We start from the raw sequence: 22,639 nt of genomic DNA, 5'->3' as shown, positions 1-22,639 counted from the left end.
TAAAGTAGATATCACGGGGAAGCAGGGGCAACTTGGAGTAAAAATGGTAGGGGACTTTGGGTGTCCATTGCCCCAACCCTACCACCAGATCCACTGTCTTCCCTTCACGACCATGCTCTCTACCACAGGAAGCTGTGTTTCGTGAACTTTATTATCCAGGCTTCTTTACCCTCTGGCTTCCATTTTGGTTTGGCTAAAAAGAGTCACCCACAGGAAAATTGGAACATAAAAGGAGAAATACTAATGGGCATTTCTGTCCCTCTTCCCTGTTTTGGCACTCTACTGTCTTCATTCTTCAATTGAACATAAAGCTCCCATCACTTCTAGTCCTCCCAGGATCTAAATTCTTTTCAGATCCAGCATCACATTCTCTCTTATTGTCCCTTCAAGCCTTTAATAACCATAGTGTCCCTTATAGCCAGTCCCTGAAACTTCAATAGTCTTTGATCATCCATTTAACTCCACCCACACCACAGTATTTGTTCTACTCCTTAACTTCTCTCTGCTCAGCCTCTTTGCTGTCAGAACCCTGACACAGCCTGGAGATTGTCTTACATCGCACATCACACACTTTTCCCTCAGGAACTCTAAGAAGTCAAAGAACTGGTCACTCTAGACCAACGCTAGAACTGAAACTTACAACTCTATAACATCTCTCCACCTTCTTCCACTGACCGGGATTCATCTACCTGAGAAATTTGTCAGAGATGATTGCAAATAGCTACAACATTTGTCTTTGTGTCATTGACAAAGAAGAGGATATTCCTAATAAAATACAGTGTGAGAACAGTGGATATTGAAATAAATGAATACAAATATTACCCATAATTTTTAATCCCCTCAAAAATGTTAAAGAAATAGTCCCTTTATGATCATTCTATGACAGTTCCCTATTTCTTTCCAGCAATATATTGAATAAGTTTGCTAATCTGCTTTTATTTATTTTTGGCTCCCTCACTGCACAGAAGCCACATGAAGGCCCATGTCTGCACTTATTATTGTGTATGCCTGGTGTCAGAGAAGAGTAGAGCACAAAATAGTCATTCAGTAACAGTATTTGTGAATAAATTAAGAACTTTATTTTCATTATTTCATGAAATTGTTCTTACCATCCTTCAATGGGTCCTGTATTACTATTATTCCCATTTACACATGAGGAAACATTATCAGAAAAGATAAGTAACTTGCCCAATTTCACACAGTTAGTAAGTAGTCAAGTTAGGACTGGAGCCTATATTTGTCTTATACTTCCCTATTCTAGTTCATGGAAGCTCTGAGCATGGTACCAATTAATTCAATTAATATTCATGTGAATACAATACTTATTTTGTATCATATACTAGTTCTGAGAGCTAGGTATATTGCAGTAAACAAAAGAGAAAAAATCTCTTCCTTCACTGAGCTAGTCAAAATTAAAATTACAAAGACAAATAACAGAAACAAATCAATAAGATATATAATAAGATATCCAAGTGATCATTTTTTGAAGAAAATTAAAACAGAGTAAGGGGATAAAAATAGTGAGTGGGTTGCTATTTTACCTTGCATTGTCAGTGAAGGCCACCCGGAGATCTGGGAAGTTGCTGGCCTATATACTATCTTTTGAGCACATTGGAAAAAGGCAGACCTTCCTTCAGGCACTTGCAACCCTTCTTGTGAACCACCATGGCTCTCTGCTTCCATGGCAATTACCATAGTCCAGCCTCTCATTTCTCGCTTTAGGTTTACTGCAAGACTTTTCTGATTTGTCTGTCTACTCCTTCTGCCCTCTGCTATCAGACTAACCTTAATTACTCTGGCCTAGCAAACCACGCAGAGGCTGGATTCTGGGCTCCATTTCAATCTCTTTCAGACAGCTTTGTGTAGAAATCAACTCAATGTGGCAGCCTGTTTCAGGAGGTGATGTTTGACCAAAGGCCTGAATAAAATTAGGGATCAAGCCATGAGAACACGGGGCAGGAAGAGCATTCTTTAATCCCTAAAACTAGATCATGTTTGGTATGTCATAGTAGAGCAAGATCAGTGTGGTGGAGGGAGCAAGGAAAATATTAGAAAAAGGAGTAGCTCTGGTAAGGACTTTGCATTTTATTTTAAGGGTATGGGAAGCCCATTAAAGTACGGAGTTATGAATTCTCTCTCTTAACATGAAAAAACTCCTTTACATAGGAGATAAGATTTGACCTGAAAATACGAAAATGAGTTGGAGTTGTCCCGTGCATAGAGATTCCATGTAGAAGAAATCTACAAATCTGCAAGGTAAGATCATATGAAAGAAACAAAAATAGGGAACCTAATCCTTGCTACTGAAAATTTCTAACACAGATGAACCTCATCCACATCACCATAGAAGCTGTTAGCAATGCAGAATCTTCGGCTTTTCTCTAGATCTACTGAACCATAATCTGCATTTTAAACAAACTTAGAAGTAAATTGTAAGCCTGGCAAGGGATAGTGGATGAGAGGAAATAAATTATAAGTGATCTAGTGTTCTCAGATTATGTGCATTAGGCAATAAGGGATGTAGAAGTTTATGAGCCTGGATAGTTAGGTTGAACTCATTGGGACTCACTATACTTTGAGTATAGTGATTGAGGTTCTGGAACATTCTGACAAAAGAAAACATTCCCATAACAATAGTCACCTCACAATGGTTGAGTACTATTGTCTGTGAAATTTAGTATGTTAAAAGTAGAGAAATTTCTTGTAATATTTCATGTAAATTTCAGTTTAAGATACTGATATAAATATGTATTTTTTTCTTTAAAAGAGGCCACATTGTCTATATGAAATAAAAACTATTATCTGGTTATATATGGATATTTATCCCATGTTAGTTTATATACATTCCTTAGAAGCCCTTAAACATGCTGAACAAACTGAGAAACAAAATAGTCCTTGTAGATGTACATCAATGAACTGTTTATTCTTTTCATTTCTCATATTCCAAAGGCCAGGCTAAATTGCAAATGTGTTATTTCTAGGAATGTAAATGTGATCAATTACACGACTTCTCTACATCTTTGTTTTGGCAAACATCCTGTTCCATCTTCTCTTGCTTATTAAAAACAATAAATAGGGACATTCAGAATTCACCAAAAGGAGCAAGGGTCAATATAGCAGATAAATTGACACATCCCCAAAATGACTTGAATATTAATTTTGCCAGAATGTTTCACGGGGTGATTTTTATTTTTCCTTATGTCTTTAAATCTTTTCTTAATGCTATTTTGGCAATCTTGTGCCTCAAGAAGCGTTAGGATGGACAGAGGTAGTAGGTATCCAAGGGCCTGGAAGATACACAGAAAGGAAGTATGAAGGACACAGTTTGCAATTTATGATAAACAAGAAGTTCCAGTCAGATTCCTTGTCTTCAGAGAAAGCTGATATCAAAAGCTGGCAGAGATTCAGTGTGAAGGAATGGACAGAAATTCCCTAGAGGAAAACCTGAGCTCTGAAGATAAAGGAGTAATCAAGAGCCAGACCTGGAAGAGTCTTATGTACGCAATGAAGAGTTTGTGCCTTGTCTTGACCTCTGAGAGGAATTTATCTTCTCTTCAAAAGCAAACATCCAAGCTATGATCAATTTTCATCCACAGTCACCTTTATTCTTGCCCTGTCCTTTGGCCCCAACTTTACTCCATTTCTCATAAAATAGCTAGAGGGGGAATCTTTTCATTTCGCTGCTAAATATTCTTCAAAGACTTCCCTGTGCACTGCAAATGAAATCCAAATTCCTTATGACTTGGTCCAACAATCTACATATGGAAAACACAACTCTACCTCTTGCTTATATAGTGACCTCCTTTATTTCTTCCAATGGGTCAAGTTATTTCATATTTCACAGCATTTCCATCATCCATTCTCTCTGCTGAAATGTCTTTCTACCTTCCACTCCACTCTTAAGATTGCTAACTCCTCTTCACTCTCGAGTTTTGGCCAATGGAACATCTCCTCCTGATTGTCCCATCCAAAGTATATAGTATCTCAATTTTCTATCTGTAATAGCTCCTTAATTATTTCCCTCACACGTCTTAATTCAACACTGCTTATCTGTTGGGAGTGGAGATCCACATGGCAGAGTGGGAAGACACTTAGCTCACATCCCCGCCATGAATTGCTCTTCTACTGAAAACAGCATGGAGACTAGAAAGACGCTTATGCAACCAAGGAAGCAAAGAGACCCACAGGAAAGGGAACGGTCTGAATCTGCACCCACAGAAAGGGACACAGAAGAGGAGGGGATGTCATGGTCTCAGGGGTCTTCCCTGGGAAACAAGGAATCTTGAGTCACACCCGAGGCAAGCCAGCCCTGGGGTCCCACAGCAGAGAGACAATCCCCCTCAGCTGGTTTGAAATCCGCGGGCGGACGAACTGGAGGGCTGTCAGAAGCCGAGACTCTGCTCCTCAGCACAGACACAGCCGCTTACTCCGGGTAACGGCAGGGAGGCGCGGGCTGAAAACTGCCTAGGGCCCGGGTGGTTCCCTGGCCCACCCCAGGGCGCACCCCAGCCCGCACCAGGTGCCAGCTCCAACGCTTGGCTCCAGCCCTGCTCTCAGCAGGGCAGAGGCTGCCCTTGCCAGGGGAGGGCAGGCACACGTGGAGGGAATGATCCCAGCCTGGACTCGACCCTGCCTCTGACCGCGGCAAAGGCAGCCCTTACCAGCGCACACAGCCCTGCGCGTGCCCACGCCCGCTCGCTCCAGGCCGCAGCGTGCAGGCCGCAGGTAAAGCTGGTGCTCTCAATGGCTCTCCACGACTGATCACTGAAACGATAACTACTGTAAGGAGCTTTTCCAAGAGGGTGGAGGACGAGGAGGATCCGGAGCTCATCTCTCCCCACAGACTCACCAGGAATACATATGCTGGCACTGCGTTGGTGCTTTGGGGATTAAGAATCCAGCTCCCAACGTGGGAGACTCGGGCTTGATCCCGGGTCAGGGAACTAAGACCCCAGACGCCGCAGAGCAGCCAAGCCCGCACATCCCAACTAGAGAGCCCGCGTTCTACAAGCAAGACCTGATACATAAAGAAAAATAAATAAATAAAAATATTTATTCACAGCTAGGTGAATAAATATTTGTAAAAATACATACACACATGAAAGGATTCTCGCAGAACACCTGCTTCACGCTAGCAGAGGACTGCAGAGACCCAAAAGGATAAGAAAGATCCCCATGCTACCAGGATGAAAGATAAATGCAGGGACAGGGAAGGGATGAGGAGGCAGGACAGGACTGGCGCCCTGGCAAAAAGCTGAAGCGGGGGCGAGGTTCCTGCATCCGGAGAAGCCCTGTCCCCAGCCGGGGAGAACAGCTGGGCCGGAAGGGGAGCTGCAGGGGCTCACGGCGGAGCCCAGCCCCGGGGCGATGGCAGAAAGGACGGAGGGAGACCTACTCAGATGTTCTGTGCAACAAACCTGTGCGCCCCACCCCTACGACGAGCGACTGCCAGGGCGTACAGGGGGCTTGGGGCAGGAACTTAGGGTTTGGAGACTAGACCCAGGGAGGGGACCGCTGCTGGCTGTGAGGGAACCGGAGGGAGGACCCAGGAATGCTGGCGGAGGAAGCCTGGACAGTACCGAGGCCAAGAGATGCAGAAAGGGCGGGGTCACCATGGCAACATCTCTTCTCGCGCTCCATACCCGCCTCCACAAGCACTAGGGAGGGCTCCCCCCAGAGCTGGCTCACCCACACCCGCCTCCCCACTCTGCCCAAAAAGGGCGACCCACTCACCCCAACCACCGCCCGATGGGCTGTCTAGTTCTAACCGCTACCCCGCACTCTTCTACCAAGGCAGCTAGCATATCTCAATCACTACCTCCTCTCCTTTCCTCCCAACTGGTTCATGCTTGGGAACCTCTGAAACGGATTTTGGTAGGAGAAGCACACGCAGAGGTGGGGACGAAACCCTAGGGGCTGAGTGATTAAAGAAGAAGAGATGAAATCATTATTCATGTGTGCACAGACGGTGAAGTGACGCCTCCTAAGTGTACAGCTTCCTAAGTTGAGCGCCCATGAAACATCTGAAAGAACAACTGCTTCTACAGTTGGGACAGGTCTGGCTTTAGCAGCTGTGGGTTTGTGGTCAGTTTTGTTGTTGTTCAGTCACTCAGTTGTGTCCGACTCTTTGCAACCCCAAGGACTACAAAACTCCAGGCTTCCCTGTCCTTAAATATCTTCTGGATTTTGCTCAAACCCAAGTCCACTGAGAAGATGATGCTCTCCAAACATCTCATCCCCCTTGTACTCTAATTTTTTAAAAAAACCTGTTTATCTATTTGTGCACATTCCTTCTTCATATATTAGTTTTCTACTGCTATAGATCAAGCTTAGCAGCTTAACACAGCACACATTTGTTCTCTCACAGTGTCTGTGAGTCAGGAGTTCAGACAGCCTAAGCTCCATCCACTGCAGGCCTGATCTTAAGGATGTCTGCAAGTATTTTTGTCACATCTGGACACTTGGCTGAGGAAGACTTCACTTAGGCTCACTTAGGCTGTTGGCAGAAGCCAGTTCCTTGTAACTGTGAGAATGAAGATCTCAGTTTCTTTCTGTCAACTGGAGACTGCTTCTTGCCACATGGCTCCCTTAATTCTTTCAAGCCTGCAAGAGAGAAAAGTCTTTAGAATAAGTGTGCTAACAAAATAGAGCTTTATATAACATAATCATGAGAATGCCCTCCCATCACCTTTGCCATATTCCATGGTATAGAAGCAAGTCACAGGTACCACTCACACTCAAGTGGAGGGGATTATATAAGGGTAAGAACATCACTGGTTGGAAATAATTGGGGTCGTCTTAAAGTCTGTTCTCCACAGCCTGCCCTTTGACCTCTAATGATTTATTGATACACCCCTCTCAAAAGCAAAATACATTCAATCCCCTCCCAAGATTCTTCTTATAGCATCCTGTTATGGTATCCTAACATAACATCAGTTCAAAGCCAAAATTTCCATCTCTAAATCAGGTCCAGGTGAAGATGACAGTCCTGGAACTAATTTGTCAAGTATAGTTCCCGGGACATAATTCCTCTCCATCTGTGGATCTGTGAAACTAAAGAACAAGCTGTTGTTGTTCAGTCACCAAGTCAAGTCCAACTCTTTGCAACCCCATGGACTGCAGCATGCCAGCCTCTCTGCCCCTTACTGTCCCATGGAGTCTGCCCACATTTATGCGCATTGAACCGGTGATGCCTCCCAGCCATCTCATCCTGTTACCCTCCTCTCCTTCTGCATCAGGGTCTTTTCAAATGAGTCAGCTCTTCATACCAGGTGGCCAAAGTATTGGAGCTTCAGCTTCAGCATCAGTCCTCCCAATGAATATTCAGGACTGATCTCCTTTAGGATGGACTGGTTGGATCTCCTTGTAGTCCAAGGGACTCTCAAGAGTCTTCTCCAACACCACAGTTCAAAAGCATCAATTCTTCAGTGCTCTCCCTTCTTTATGGCCCAGCTTTCACATCCATGCATGACTACTGGAAAGACTGCCTCAACTGCCTCAACAGGCAAGTTATCTACCCCCAATTTCCTCCAAGAAGCATCTTTGCTCTATGAATGTGGAGACTAAGCCAATCTTGTTCAGCACTTTATGGTCAAGAATGCACTATACTTAAAATGTTTAATAAATGTCCCTGAATAATTAATTCATAACCAAAATGTCAGCAAGCAGACAAAGCATGGTCCTGAGGTTTGATAAGGACCCAGAAACAGAGAATAAATATCAAGACTGAGAAGCAAACAGTCAAAACTAGAAAATAATAGTTTGAATATGAAATAAAGAAGAAAAAGAAGGAAGGAAGGAATGGAAGGAGGGAGAAAGGAGGGAAAGAGGGGAAAAAAGAAGAAAGGAAGGAAAAACATAGCAGGATCAGAGTATGTGATCAGAACAAGACCAGTAACAAAGAGGATGCTACTGAACCAGATACTTATTCACTAATTCATCTAATAAACCCTTATAAGCATTATAAAGATTTTACAATTCTAAAAATTATGGTATCTGAGATAAAATAATATACCAGATACAGTCTCAGCATTCAAAGAGCTAGTCTAATGGGAGATACAAAATGTAAGATGATAAATAGTAAAAATTAATAAACAGAGGGCTAACGAAATACATGGGGAAAATAACTACTCTTGTATGAGGGTATGTCAGATAAATTGTCCCCAAAGATATCCCCTCTAAATGTAGTTCTAAAGATAAGTAAGATTTAAGTCAACAACTGCTATCCGGATTATGCTGGAAAGGGGAAGGAAAGATGATGTTTTAGGAAGAGAAGAAAAATACATGTTAAAAAACCAACAGTGAAAACCAGCATGGTATATTCAGACAACTAATTTTTTTTTTTTAAAGTACTGGAGAGTAGAGCTGGATGATAAAAACCGATGAGAATTGAGACGGCACGCTTGATAAAGGGGACCCAGGTTATAATATGAAATTTGAACTTTATTTTTAGTATAGTGGAGAGCTATTAAAAAGTTTCCAGTAAGAAAATTTTAAAAATCAAACTTATGCTTTAGAAAGATCATTCTGACTAATGCAGAAGATCAACTGGAATGAATAAGACCTAAAGACAGACAGATTAGCGATGAGACAGTTATTTCTGGAATCTAACTAAGAAACACAGGAAGTTGGAAAAGGCAAAGAGCACAAAGAATTGAGCAACAATGAGTAGAGCTGGGGTTTAGTTGCACGCTGGGATCAGGGGAGAGACAAGAGGAGATACGGCTGAGGGCCAGTTCTCTGTTTTGAAAACTGATTGAGCAGTGGCACTGTGTGCCAAAGTAGCAAATAAAGCAAGAGAGAAGTTTAGGGTCTAGGCTGGATGGAGGTGAGCCACGCTAGAAAATCTTAGTTTTGAGTTGCCCCTGGGAATTCCAAGTGGAGACGGCTTGAAGGCAGTCAGTTGTACGTGGCTCTGGAGCTCAAGAAAAAATGCTGATCTAGGGTTACTGATATTTCCCTAACTGAGGAAAAACGTTGGCCACAGAGTTCAAGGACTAAAGAATGACTGGCAATGGAAAAGTGAAAGATGAATGCTGTCTGCTACACAAGTCAGAGGAATTTGGAAACCAAAAAAAAAAAAAAAAAATCAGCAAAATGTTTTCTAAATACTTGTCACAAGTTTTCTCATCTAATCCTACACAATACAGTGTGTAAAACATCAGTGAAGATTTCCAATCAGCCATGTCAGATGTGTTTATCTCTGCTCCTAGTGGAAATAATGCATATTAGAATGTCAATACTATCTTTTTAAAGGTTATAAATCCCAAGAAAAAAGGAAAAATGAGTGGAGGTGAGAGTCACTGAAAAATGTCAACAAATATTAACAAGTTGAAAGCAAATAGTGAGGTGGCAACTGACTTACTAAGTAAAAAAACAGTTGAAACATAAAAATTTACAGTGGGAGGCAAGCTGAAAAGTGGGATTTTCCATGTAGATCGTGAAAGATTTGGAACTTGAGACACTGGACATATTGGTTGGCCCCAGTGACGTGAGAATTAGTTGAAAAATCTGCATATGGAGTAATCAGATGCCTTCTTCCTATTCATGCCCCCCATTACCATACATAGCCAGGTTAATACCACTTTCTAGTTTGTTTAGGAAACCAGAGATTTAGTCTCTGAGAAATTGATTCTGAAAGACTCCAGACTGGAGACACCAAGAGCAATGGAGTTTGATGGTGCTCAAGTGAAGACACATTTCTGAACAGTACTTTATTATAAACTTTCCAGCAGTATTCTATTTTTAAGTAATGCAAAAGCAATAATTTAATACATTTAAAATTTTCCAAATAAAAGACTATTAAACCATTCAAGAAACCATCCTTATGCATTTTTTTCCTTTTTTTCAAAAGAGGTAGAAATATCTAAAACTATCCCGGTTTTTTGACACCAAGGTGCCTGTGGGCGTGCCCTTTACTAGCAACATAAGGGAAAAGAAAGGCACTGAGGTTGAAATCAGCATCTCTACAACAAAGCCTTTTGCTGATTCATTCAGGACCATTAGTGACAACAAAAAGATCATCAGAGACTGGAGTCCCAGAGAATTTGCATCTTCCTCTTCAATTCCTTTTCTCTCTACTGGAGGATTCTCCCAATGGAAGGACCTGGGCATTTCTTCAAATCGTGAAGAGGTTGCCAGGGAGATGAGTGTGGAATGGGAGTCCATACTTTCTCTTCCCTGCAAGCTTCTCTGACTCAGCTGTTAGAGTCCTCACTGCATGAACTGTTTTGGACTCTTACATGCAAGATATAGAATGCTGCTACATTGCCTTACAATTCCAAAGGCTGCCAAACCCCCATTTATCCAAAACTACCACAGAGATGCAGAGTATGAAAAAAGTGTTTATTTACCTCTACCCTGCTACCTATAATCTAGGTGGCCCAACCAACTCTTTCAAATCCAATTGTTTCACCCCTTTACTTCACTCCTGAAACAAACTAGCAATATTATGGCCATGAAATTCTTCTCTAAAATCATGCCCCCCTTCATGGATCACAGTCTTGTTGTGGCGAAGGGGCTTGCATAACTCAATAAAGTTATGAGCCATGCCACACAGAGCCACCCAAGATGGACAGGTCGTAATGAAGTGTTCTGACAAAATATGGCCCACTGGAGGAGGGACTGGCAAACCACTCTAGTACCCAGAGTAACAGGTAAGTTTGGTCTTGGAGCAGAAAAATGAAGCAGGGCAAAGCCTAACAGAGTTTTATCAAGAGAAAACAGTGACCAAACAAGCCCTCTTTCCCAACAAGCCGAGAGACAAATCTCCTCATGGACGTCACCAGAGGGTAAATACCAAACTCAGATTGATGTGCTCTTTGCAGTCAAAGATGGAGAAGCTCTATACAGTCAGCAAAAAAAAAAAAAAGACCTGGGGTTGACTGTGGCTCAGATCATGAGCTCCTTAATGCAAAACTTAGGTTTAAATTGAACAAAGTAGGGGAAATCACCAGGCTATGAAGGTATGAACTAGACTAAATTCCTTATGATTATACAGTGGAGGTGGTGAGTAGCTTCAAGGGATTAGATCTGATCAAGTGAATGAAGAACTGTGGATAAAGGTTCATAACATAGGATAGGAGGCAGTGACCAAAACCATCCCAAAGAAAAAGACATGTGAGAAGGTAAAGTGGTTGTCTGAAGAGGTTTTACAAATAACTAAGGAAAGCAGAGAAGTGAAAAGCAAGGGAGAAAAAGAAAGATATACCCAAATGAATGCAGAGTTCCAGCGAGTAGCAAGGAGAGATTAGGTCTTAAATGAACAATGCAAAGAAATAGAGGGAAACAATAGAATGGGAATGACAAGAGATCTCTTCAAGAAAAGTAGAGATAGCAAGGGAACATTTCATGGAAAGATGGGCACAATAAAGGACGGAAATTTGGACCTAACAGAAGCAGAAGAGATTAAGAAAAGGTGGTAAGAACACATGGAAGAAATATGCAAAAAAAAAAAAAGATCTTAATAACTGGGAAAATCTTGATGGTGTGATCACTCACCTAGAGTCAGACATCCTGGAATGTGAAGGCAAGTGGGCCTTAGGAAACATCACTATGAACAAAGCTATTGGAAGTGATGGAATTCCAGCTGAGCTATTTAAAATCCTAAAAGATGATGCTGTGAAGTGCTGCACTCAATATATCAGCAAATTTGGAAAACTCAGCAGTGGCCACAGGACTGGAAAAGCTCAGTTTTCATTCCAATCTTAAAGAAGGGCAATGCCAAAGAATATTCAAACAATTGCACTTATTCCACATGCTAGTAAGATTATAATCAAAATCCTTCAAGCTAGGGTTCAGCAGTACATGAACTGAGAACTTCCAGATGTACAAGCTGGTTTACAAAAAGAGGAACTAGAGATCAATTGCTAACATTTGTTGGATCATAGAGAAAAGCAAGGGAATTCCAGAAAAACATTTACTACTGCTTCATTGACCATGCTAAAACCTTTGTGTGGATCACAACAAACTGGAAAGTTCTTCAAGATGGAAATACCAGACCACCTTACCTGCCTCCTGAGAAATCTGTATGAAGGTCAAAAAGCAACAGTTAGAACCAGACATGGAACAATGGATTGGTTCAAAATTGGGAAAGGAGTAGGACAAGGCTGTATATTGTTACCCTGCATTTTAAATTTCTATGCAGAGTACCTCATGTGAAATGCCGGGCTGGATGAATCACAAGCTGGAATCAAAATTGCCAGGAAAAGATCAACAACCTCAGATATGCAGATGATAATATTCTAATGGCAGAAAGTGAAGAGGAACTCAAGAGCCTCTTGAAGAGGTTGAAAGAGGAGAATGAAAAGGATGGCTTGAAACTGCACATTCAAAAAGCTATGCTAGTGGCATCTGGTCCCATCACTTCATGGCAAATAGAAGAGACAAAGGTAGAAGCAGTTGCATATTCTATTTTCTTGGGCTCTAAAATCTCTGCAGGCAGTAACTGCAGTCATGAAATTAAAACGTATTTGCTTCTTGAAAGGAAAACTATGACAAACCTAGATAGCATATTAAAAAGCAGGGACATCGTTTTGCCAACAAAGTCAAAGCTATGATTTTTCCAGTAGTCATGTACCAATGTGAGAGCTGAACTGAAAAGAAGGCAGAGGGCCAAAGAATTGATGCTTTCCAAGTGTGGTGCTAGAGAAGACTCCTGAGAGTCCTTTGGACTGCAAGATCAAACCAGTCCATCCTAAACGAAATCAGTCCTGCATATTCATCGGAAGGACTGATGTTCAAGCTGAGGCCCCAATACTTTGGCCACCTGATGCGAAGAGCTGACTCATTGAGAGAGATTCTGATGCTGGGAAAGATTAAGGGCAGACGGAGAATAGGGTGGCAGAGGATGAGATGGTTGTATAGCATCACCAACTCAGTGGATGTGAATTTGAGCAAACTCAAAGAGACGGTGAAGGGTAGGGGAGGACAGGACTGGGGTGCTGCCATCCAGGCAGTTGCAAAGAGTGGGGCACAACTCACTGACTAAACAACAACATTGTGGTGTTTATTCACTCAGTCACGCCCAGCTCTTTGTGACCCCTAGGACTGTAGCCCGCCAGTCTCCTCTGTCCACGGGATTTCCCAGGCAAGATTACTGAGTGGTTGCCCCTTCCTCCTCCATGGGATCTTCCCGACCCAGGGACTGAACCCACGTCTCCTGTGTCTCTTGCATTGTCAGGCAGACTCTTTACTGCTGAACCACTTGAGGAGGACAACAGCATCAGGAGACAAACCTAATCTCTGGCACTAGCTATGTGGCCTTGAGTGATTCGGCCAGCATTCTTGTTCCTCCTTGTTTGACCTCACAAACTAGAAAGACAAACCCCATTTGTCATTATGGAGAACGAAACCCTTTTCCTTCATTAATTTCTCTTTTCTTTGTGTTTAAATATATAATATCTTGATCACTCCCCATTTATTTCTTCATCTCTTTTCTTAGATATTTCCTTTGTTTCATTGTTTTCCTTTACCTCATTTGATCCTACAGGCAACTCATTTAAGCTTCTTTCTTATTCCTAACAATATGCTTCTTAAATTGCATGCTCATGAAAACACACATACACACAGAAGTGATCATTCCCTAATAGCAGTTTTACTGTTACCATAGAGACATATCAGTTTCTTATCAAATGAGGGAGATGAATCATGACTCATGAGTATTTGTTTCACTTTGTATTTAATTAATCCATTTTTAACATCTGTGGCAAAAATGGATACTTTGTTTTCAATATATTTTCAGTTAAACTTTGTTTCTTTTAAAGACAGCATTTCTTTATCACTCCAAAACTGCAATGTAATAGTCTAATGCTATTAGGGCCATTGTACTAATAATTTGGGTTTTCCTGATGGCTCTGTGGTAAAGAATTCACCTGCCAATGCAGGAGACGTGGGTTCAATCCCTGGGTCAGGAAGATCCCCTGGAGAAAGAAATGCAGTATTTTTGCCTGGAAAATCCCGTGGACATAGGAGCCTGCTGGGCTACAGTCCATGGGGTCGCAAAGAGTTGGACACAACTTAGTGACTAAATAACAACAACTAATAAGTTGGTTTCTAAACAAGTTGATAAAGTTTAAATACATATAAATTTTTGGTACTATCATATGCTATATGTTTATTAGTCAATATACTCACCTGCAAAAGTATACATTATTATTAGGGTTTCTTCTAATTAATCACTAGATGTTTGTGCCCATTCTTGCCTACCAACTCCTGTGATTCACTTAAATGAAGAAATTTGGAAAATATCACTAAATCAAAGTAGTATTCCAATAGCATTTACCAAGTCTTGGAGGCAATTCAATGTTTTTACATTTCTTTACATTTCTGGATCACTTTTCAGTTTCCAAAGCATTCACATATGTGACAGGGTATGAGCATTCAACCTGCTTTATTATAGATACAACTGTTTTGCTCATCTTTCTTTTCTGTGATGCATTAGAGAGATAGAGTGCATATATTTCTCCACATTTCCCAAGAGTATTTGAAGTTACAGAAATTTTTTTTACTTCAAAGAAATAAAACATTTTTGCTTGATATTAATTCTAACTCTTAGTTTAAGGGACCAACAAAGCAAATGAAAGCAATGAAAATAGAGAGTTTTGGTGGGAAGGTGTGTTCATGTGATAAAATAGAGGACATAGTGAGGGAGTCAGAGAGAAAGAGCAAGTCAGTCGGGGCTGGGGAATCTGAGGAAGAATGGCCTTGGCTTGAAACAAAGCAGGTAAACAGACCCAGCCAAGGACCATACAAAAGGTGTTATTTGGATGACGGCTTTATATGGCCACCAGGAATGATGTCTTTCCATGGCTCCAAGAATATATCCAAATCCCAAAGCCTTCATAAACCAAAAGAGGGGCCTCTAGGACGAGTAGGAGAATGGTAGTGAGAAAGTCTCTTGCCAGAACTTTGGGGGCTAAACTGGATAATCTTCAGACCTTTGTGCTAGGATGGGTGACTTGCATTTGGGACACCAAGTTGATCATATATCGCTGAACTTGACAAAAGCAGAGTGAAGTGGGTTATGCAGGTGAAGTCACAGAGCAACATGGTTGGGAGCACAGACTCGGGAGCTAAGGAGATTTAGACTTTCATTCTATGTCTTTCCCTTAGAATCTGTGCTAAAAAAAGGTCAAATTTTATTTCTTTAAGCCTCTCTTTTTCCATCTGGAAAAAAAGTAGAGAAAGAAACTTCACAGAGTTGTTGCACAGATTAAGTTCAATCAAGTAAAGAACATAACCCAAAGCCTGAATCAAGATAAGTGCTCCATAAGTATTACTGTTATCATTAGTTAAAGTAGAAAGAGACCAAGCGATTTGTTCAGGGTGATGTGTCCAGCTGGCAGCCGAATGAGGGATCGTTTCATTAACCCTCAGTACTTTTGGCCCACCAAGAGGACTTCCCTTCTGCAAACTGGAAGCATCACGAGAGAGCCTGCCTCAGGTTTTACCAATCTAACTGATGATGCCTAAGAGAGTGCACTTGATTTATGTTTTCTCACTCAGACTCAATCAAAACAGCAGATTGTTTGCTCAGTCATTCCACCTGCCTTCATCGAAAGAGTAATGTCTATGAGAGTTAGAAGTATATAACCCAGAAGTCAAGGCCCTCTGCCATTTGTCCCTAAACTTGCTTATTGGAAATGTGTAATCATGATGTTGACTGGACGACACTAGCTCCTGTGTCTTGAGCTCTGAAGGCACAAAATTGCCAGTATTTTCACAAAATTGATCAGCCCTGCCAGGTATATTTTCCAGACATCCAACAAAAGATATTTTTGTTTTGTTGATTTCCTGTTTCCACTTGTAAGAATACGGCTATATGATAAACACTTCATCTTTTGATCACACTTCCTCTTAAGTTTTACATATTCCATTTCGTCTTAATCCAGTCTGTTGTAAACAAAGACAGGTGTCCTGAAATATAAGAGCAAAGTTATATATGTCTAAATTTCTCTTCATCAATAAGAGAAACTATTTCAGACTCAGGTCGTGGAGTGGCAACTATTATCTATTGCATGATTTTTATATCCCTTTCCCCTAACACTGATTTGGAGTGAAATAATACTTCTAAAATATAATTTGGAGTAATAAGGATATTTCCACAAAGATTTTTCAAAGAAACATAAAATAAACAGGAGGGGAAAATGTTCTAGGAGATAACAAAAAATAATCACAGGTTGAGAAACTGTGATTTAATTGAGTATTTGCATTGCACGACAATAAAGAGAAGAAGTTCTCAACAACAATTTATAAAGAATTTCACTTGTAACATTTGCATTATGTCAAGAATCCCTGGACTCCCATGGGATCTTACTTGGTAGCTATGCTGAAACACTTATTACAATGTCTTCAATTTGATAAGAGATCTTATGTTATTTGACTTTGCATCTCTAAGCACTATCCTTAACACAGAGAAGGGTTTCAGTGAATCTTGAGGACTTAAAGTGAATTTAAAAAGGTTTTTAAAATGTAGATTTTAAGAAAGTAATCCAGGAAGAATTGCTTTTGTTACAATACAATATGACATAATAGAAGAGCAGCTTTGAACTTTAGTTCCATTAAATCACCTAAGAGGATATATCACCTAAGAGAAGTAAAAATACTCCATGATTGTACATTTTGATTGTACAAAAATTATTTTCAACAAATTTATTAATGATTCCCTAAGTCATATACATGGCTAAACTTAAATAATCCATATGTGGTTGTGACAGAACATGTATTCTTATAATATTAAGAATGTAAGAAATTATATTTTTGATTACCAATGATGATAATTCATGATGATAACTGTTAACACCTATTATTTGTTGAACACTATTCTAGGTGATTATGATGATTTCTGATATCAACTACCCAGAGTTTGGCCAAACTTCACAGGTTCAGAGGACAGTCCTAAACAAGACTATCCTTGCTTAAGATACCAGCAGAACTTTAGAGGTCCTCAGATAGCTACAGAGATCCTCAGAAGTCAGACCATATGGCCAAATTCAGGGATTTCCACTACCCCCTCAGGTTTAATAATTTGTTAGAAAACCTCAGAATTCAGAAAAGCTTAGCTACAGGTTTTTTGAAGTAAAATCAGAACCAGCAGAGAGGAGAAACAAAGTCAGTGAGCTCTGGGAGGCATAAATATAAAGCTTTCATTGTTCTCTGTCCTTGGAGTCAGGACACATCCCCCTCCAAGTGTATCAGTGTGTGACAATGTAAAGCACTATACAATACCATTCATTAAGCGCAGAGAAGTTCACCTGAGCCCCAAGTTTAGTTTTTATTGGGGTTTCATTACATCAACAGTATTGACGGAATCATTGGTCATGAGGTTGAACTCAATCTTTAGTCCCTCTCTCCTCCTTAGAAGTCAGGCTAAACTCATGTGGTTCTAGGTTTTTTACCAGCCTCTATCCTGGGTCTCCTCATTAGCTTAAAATATCTAGTGGTCCAACACAAGCCCACCAAGCCCACTATCAGAGCCCACCAAGAACAACAAAGATTCCCCTATCACTAGAGACACTACAAGGATTTAGATGCTACCGCCCAGGAACTATTTGAGCCAACAGGAAAGGTGGCTCAGACAGTAAAGAATCTGCCTGAAATGTGGGAGACCTGAGTTTGATCCCTGAGTTGGGAAGATCTCCTGGAGAAGGGAAAGGCTACCCACTGCAGTATTCTGGCCTGGAGAATTCCATGAACAGAGGAGCCTGGCGGGCTACAGACCATGGAGCTGCAAAGAGTCAGACACAACTGAGTCACTTTCACTTTCACTTTCCTAGGAACAGGGATAAAGGTCAGACAAATTCTTTGTTATACATGAGAGATTTTTATGTCTTATCTAATATAATTCTTCTGTCTCATATATCCACCTGTTAAGGTGGGTGGTATTATTCTAGACATGAAGAAATGTACTTTTGGAGAGCTTAAATAATTTTTTCCAAGGCTATATAGCTAATGTAAGTGAAAGCCAGGATTTGAAGCCATGTCTTTCTTTTTCTAACACCTTTCCCCAAATTAGATTAATCTTTCATGTGATTATGCCTCAAGCTCAATATTTATTCGTTACGTTATAATAATTTTCTGTCTCCTGTACTATAATTACAAGGTCATGTTTTCAATGGAAGAAAGAGCATTTTATACGAAAAACATTTAGCATGTTTCAGTAATTATCCTCAAACTCAGAGGAAACAATGAAATGTTGAGGACAGTAATAGGCTTGAGTGATAATTTCTGCCAACTCATAATCAGCCCCTAAATCTGTGACCTTAGCCAAGCCGCTTACAGTCTCTGGGCAGTGGTGTATACCTGTGAATGCTCTCCTATATTCCAGGAATGTTATGGAAGTCAAATAACAAGTGTGAAAGCAGTGGCCGTCTTCCCCAAATCCCTTATTTTCCTCTATTTTTCCATAACATTTAACATCTTGTTTGAAAACCATGTCATATGATGTAAATATGTAAGTTCCATAATTAAACTAGTTTGCAAACTCCTTATGGGCAGAGAGGCAGATAACTAGTTTTTTAATGATATATCACAAATTTCTAAATTAGGTATGGTAAGTATTAGAAATTCAGTTTCCTGGAAATATTATATACTATGGGCTTCCCAGGTGGTGCAGTGGTAAAGAATCTATCTGCCAATGCAGGAGATGCAAGAGATGAGGGTTTGATTCCTGGGTCGGGAAGATCTCCCGCAGTAGTAAATGGCAACCCAGTCCAGTATTCTTGCCTGGAAAACTCCATGGACAGAGGAGCCTAGCAGGCTACAGTCCCCTGGATTGCAAAGAGTCGGACACGACTGAGCGACTGAGCACACACGCAAGCATGCGTACGTGCCTATAAGTAGCAGTGAGTAGATTGGATTTAACTCATCTAATTCAATCATCCCACTGAGGGAAACTAGAGTAACTGGAAGAAAAAATTTAATATATACATTGTGATTGTGTGTGTGTGTTAGTTGCCCAGCAGTGTCTGACTCTTGGCGTCCCGAGGACTGTAGCCTAGGGAAGATAAAATTTTTAAAAATATGTTTTAATTATTGAACCAAGGGGGAAGGAATTTCAAAGAAGCCCTGTAGTTTAGGTTTTATATATATATATATTCCACCACCACCCCCCACTAGGGAAGACATAGATGGCCAACAGGTATACGAAAAGATGCTCAACTTTACTAATCATCAAGAAAATGCAAATCAAAATCACAGTGGGATAGCACCTCATACCTGTCAGAATGGCTGTCATGGAGAGAGCAAACCAGTAATTGTCAGAAGCAATGAGGTAGGAGAATGAGTGAAATATGTGAGAGAGATTATGCTGTATGTGCTTAGTCCTCAGTCGTGTCTGATCCTTGGCAACCCCATGGACTGTAGCCCACCAGGCTCCTCTGTCCGTGGGGTTCTCTAGAATACTGGAGAATAGTATTCTGGAATACTGGAGTGGGTAGCCTATCCCTTCTCCAGGAGATCTTCCTGACCCAGGAATTGAACCGGAGTCTCCTGTATCACAGGCGGATTTTTTACCAACTGAGCTACAAAGGAAGTCCATGAAAGAGATTAAGAGGTACAAATTTACAATTACAAAATAAATGAGTTACAAGGATGACATATACCATGTGGGGAATATAGTTAAAGATAATGTAATATCTTTATTTTGAGGGGCTCCAAAATCAGTGCAGATGGTGATTGCAGCCATGAAATTTAAAGACGCTTGCTTGCTCCTTGGAAGAAAAGCTATGACCAGCCTAGACAGCATATTAAAAAGCAGAGACATTACTGTGCCAACAAAGGTCCATCTAGTCAAGGCTAGATGGTTTTTCCAGTAGTCATGTATGGATGTGAGAGTTGGACTATAAAGAAAGCTGAGCACCGATGAACTGATGCTTTTAGACTGTGGTATTGGACACTTGAGAGTCCCTTGGACTTCAAGGAGACACAAAGGAAATCAATCCTGAATATTCACTGAAAGGACTGATACTGAAGCTGAAACTCCAATACTTTGGCTACCTGATGGAAAGCATGGACTCATTTGAAAAGACCCTGATGCTGGGAAAGATTGAGGGCAGGAGGAGAAGGCGATGACAGAGGATGAGATGGTTGGACAGCATCGCTGACTCTATGGACATGAGTCTGTTATGTCAAAGTTGTTAAGAAAGTAAATCCAAAGAGTTATCATCACAAGGAAAAAGTATTTTTCAGTATAGTGAAAATACATTTTGGATTCTTTTTTAATTGAAGTATAGTTTATTTACAATAGTTTCTGATGCGCAGCCAAGTTATACATATATATATATATGTGTGTGTGTGTGTGTGTATGCGTACTCTAAGTCCCTTCAGCTCTGTCTGACTCTTCACCACCTCATGGACTGTATGTAGCCTGTCAGGCTTCTCTGTCCATGGGATTCTCCAGGCAAGAATACTGGAGTGGATTGTCATTTATTTCCTCCTCCAGGGGATCTTCCCAACCCGGGGATCGAATCCACATCACTTCTGCCTCCTGCTTGGGAAGGCAGTTCTGTACCAGTAGCATCACCTGGGAAGTAACTTCTCCTCCAGGGGATCCTGTTTCTATTTTGCATGTATGTTCATTCAGTAAGAATAACATTCTCTAGGTGCATCTATATGGCTGCAAATGCCAATATTTCATTCTTTTTATGGCTAAGTAGTATTTCATTGTGAATATATATGACTCATCTTAATCCAGTTGTTTTTCATGGACACTTGGGTTGTTTCCATATCTTGACTATTGTAAGTAGTGCTGCTACAGACGTTGGGATGCATATATCTCTTTCAATTATAGTTTTTGTCATCTCCTGGTATATACCCAGGTGTGGAATTGCTGAATCATATGGTAGCTCTATTTTTAGTTTTTCAGAGAATATCCATACTGTCTTCTGTAGTGGCTGCAACAATCTACATTCCCACCAACAATGTAGGAGTATTTCCTTTTCTCCACACCCCCTCCAACATGTATTATTTGTAAGGGGCTTCCCTAGTAGCTCAGTTGGTAAAGAATCTGCCTGCAATGTGGGAGACCTGGGTTCGACCCCTGGGCTAGAATGATCCCCTGGAGAAGGGAAAGGGTACTCACTACAGTATTCTGGCCTGGAGAATTCCATGGACTGTACAGTCCAGGGGCTTACAAAGAGTCGGGCAAGTCTGAACGACTTTCACTTTCACTTTTCAAGATATTTTTAAAATTTTTATCTATTTTTGGCTGTTCTGTGTCTTTGTTGCTGCACTCAGGCTTTCTCTAGTTGTGGCAAGCTGGAGTTATTCTCTGGTTGCAATACACAGGCTTCTCATTACAGTGGCTTCTCTTGTTGCAGAGCACGGATGGCCTCAGTGCACACTGGCTTCAGTGGTTGTGGAGTATGGGCTCAGTTGTGGCTTGCAGGCTCCAATGTGTAGGCTCAGTAGTCATGGAGCATGAGCTTAGTTGCCTCCCAACATGTGGGATCTTCCCAGGTCAGGGATTGAACCAGTGTCCCCTGCATTGGCAGGCAGATTTGTAACCACCAGACGACCAGGGAAGTCCAATTTCCAGACATTTTTGATGATAGATATTCTGACCTGTGTGAGGTGATACCTCATTTGATTCTTATTTGCATTTCTCTAATAATTAGTGATATTGAACATCTTTTCATATACCTGTTGGCCATTTGTCTGTATCCTTTGGAGAAATGTCTAGTTAAATCTTCAGCCTACATTTTGGTTTTGATTTTTTTTTTTCCTCCATTGAGTTGTGTGAGCTGTTTGTATGTTTTGGATATTAACCTCTTTTGAGTCGCAGCATTTGCAAATATTTTCCCCCATTCTGTAGGTTATCTTTTCAATTTCCTCCACTGTGCAAAAACTTTTATGTTTGAAAGTCTCATTTGTTTATTTTTTATTTTATTTTTTACCTTGAAAGAGTGATAAAAGAAAATATTGCTATGATTTATGTCAGAAAATAGTTTGCCTATGTTCTTTTCCAGTTTTATGTTGTCATGCCTTATATTTAGGTCACTGAACCATTTCGAGTTTATTGTATACTGTGTGAGGAAGTGTTATAATGTGATTGAATGATATGTAGCTGTCCAACTTCCCCAACACCAGTGAAGAGACTTTTTTTTCTGCATCATATGTTCTTGCCCCTTTTGACTTCTTTGCTGCAGATAAATCAACTGTAGATACGTGGGTTTCCTTCTGTTCTCTATTCTATTCCATTGATCTGTATGTCTGTTTCTGTGCCATTACCACACTGTTTTGGTTACTGAAGCTTTGTAGTATAGTCTGAAGTCTGGAAGGATTATGCCTCCACCTTTGGTCTTTTTCATTGGGATTGCTTTGGAAATTTTTTTCTTTCATTTTGTATCTATATGAGATGATGAATGTTCACTAAACTTGAGATAAACATTTCATGATACATATAAGTCAAATCATTACATGTGTTTGTTAGACATCTGTATGTCTTCTTTGGAGAAATGTCTGTTTAGGTCTTTTTCCCACTTTTGATTGGGTTGTTTGTTTTCCTGATTTTAAGTTGTATGAGCTGCTTGTATATTTTGGAAATTAATCCTTTGTCAGTTGTTTCATTTGCTATTATTTTCTCCCATTCTGAGGGTTGTCTTTTCACCTTGTTTATAGTTTCTTTTGCTGTGCAAAAGCT

Source organism: Cervus canadensis, chromosome 12 (genome assembly GCF_019320065.1).
Source record: "Cervus canadensis isolate Bull #8, Minnesota chromosome 12, ASM1932006v1, whole genome shotgun sequence".
Lineage (NCBI taxonomy): Eukaryota > Metazoa > Chordata > Mammalia > Artiodactyla > Cervidae > Cervus > Cervus canadensis.
Note: the sequence above shows the minus strand (reverse complement) of the source record.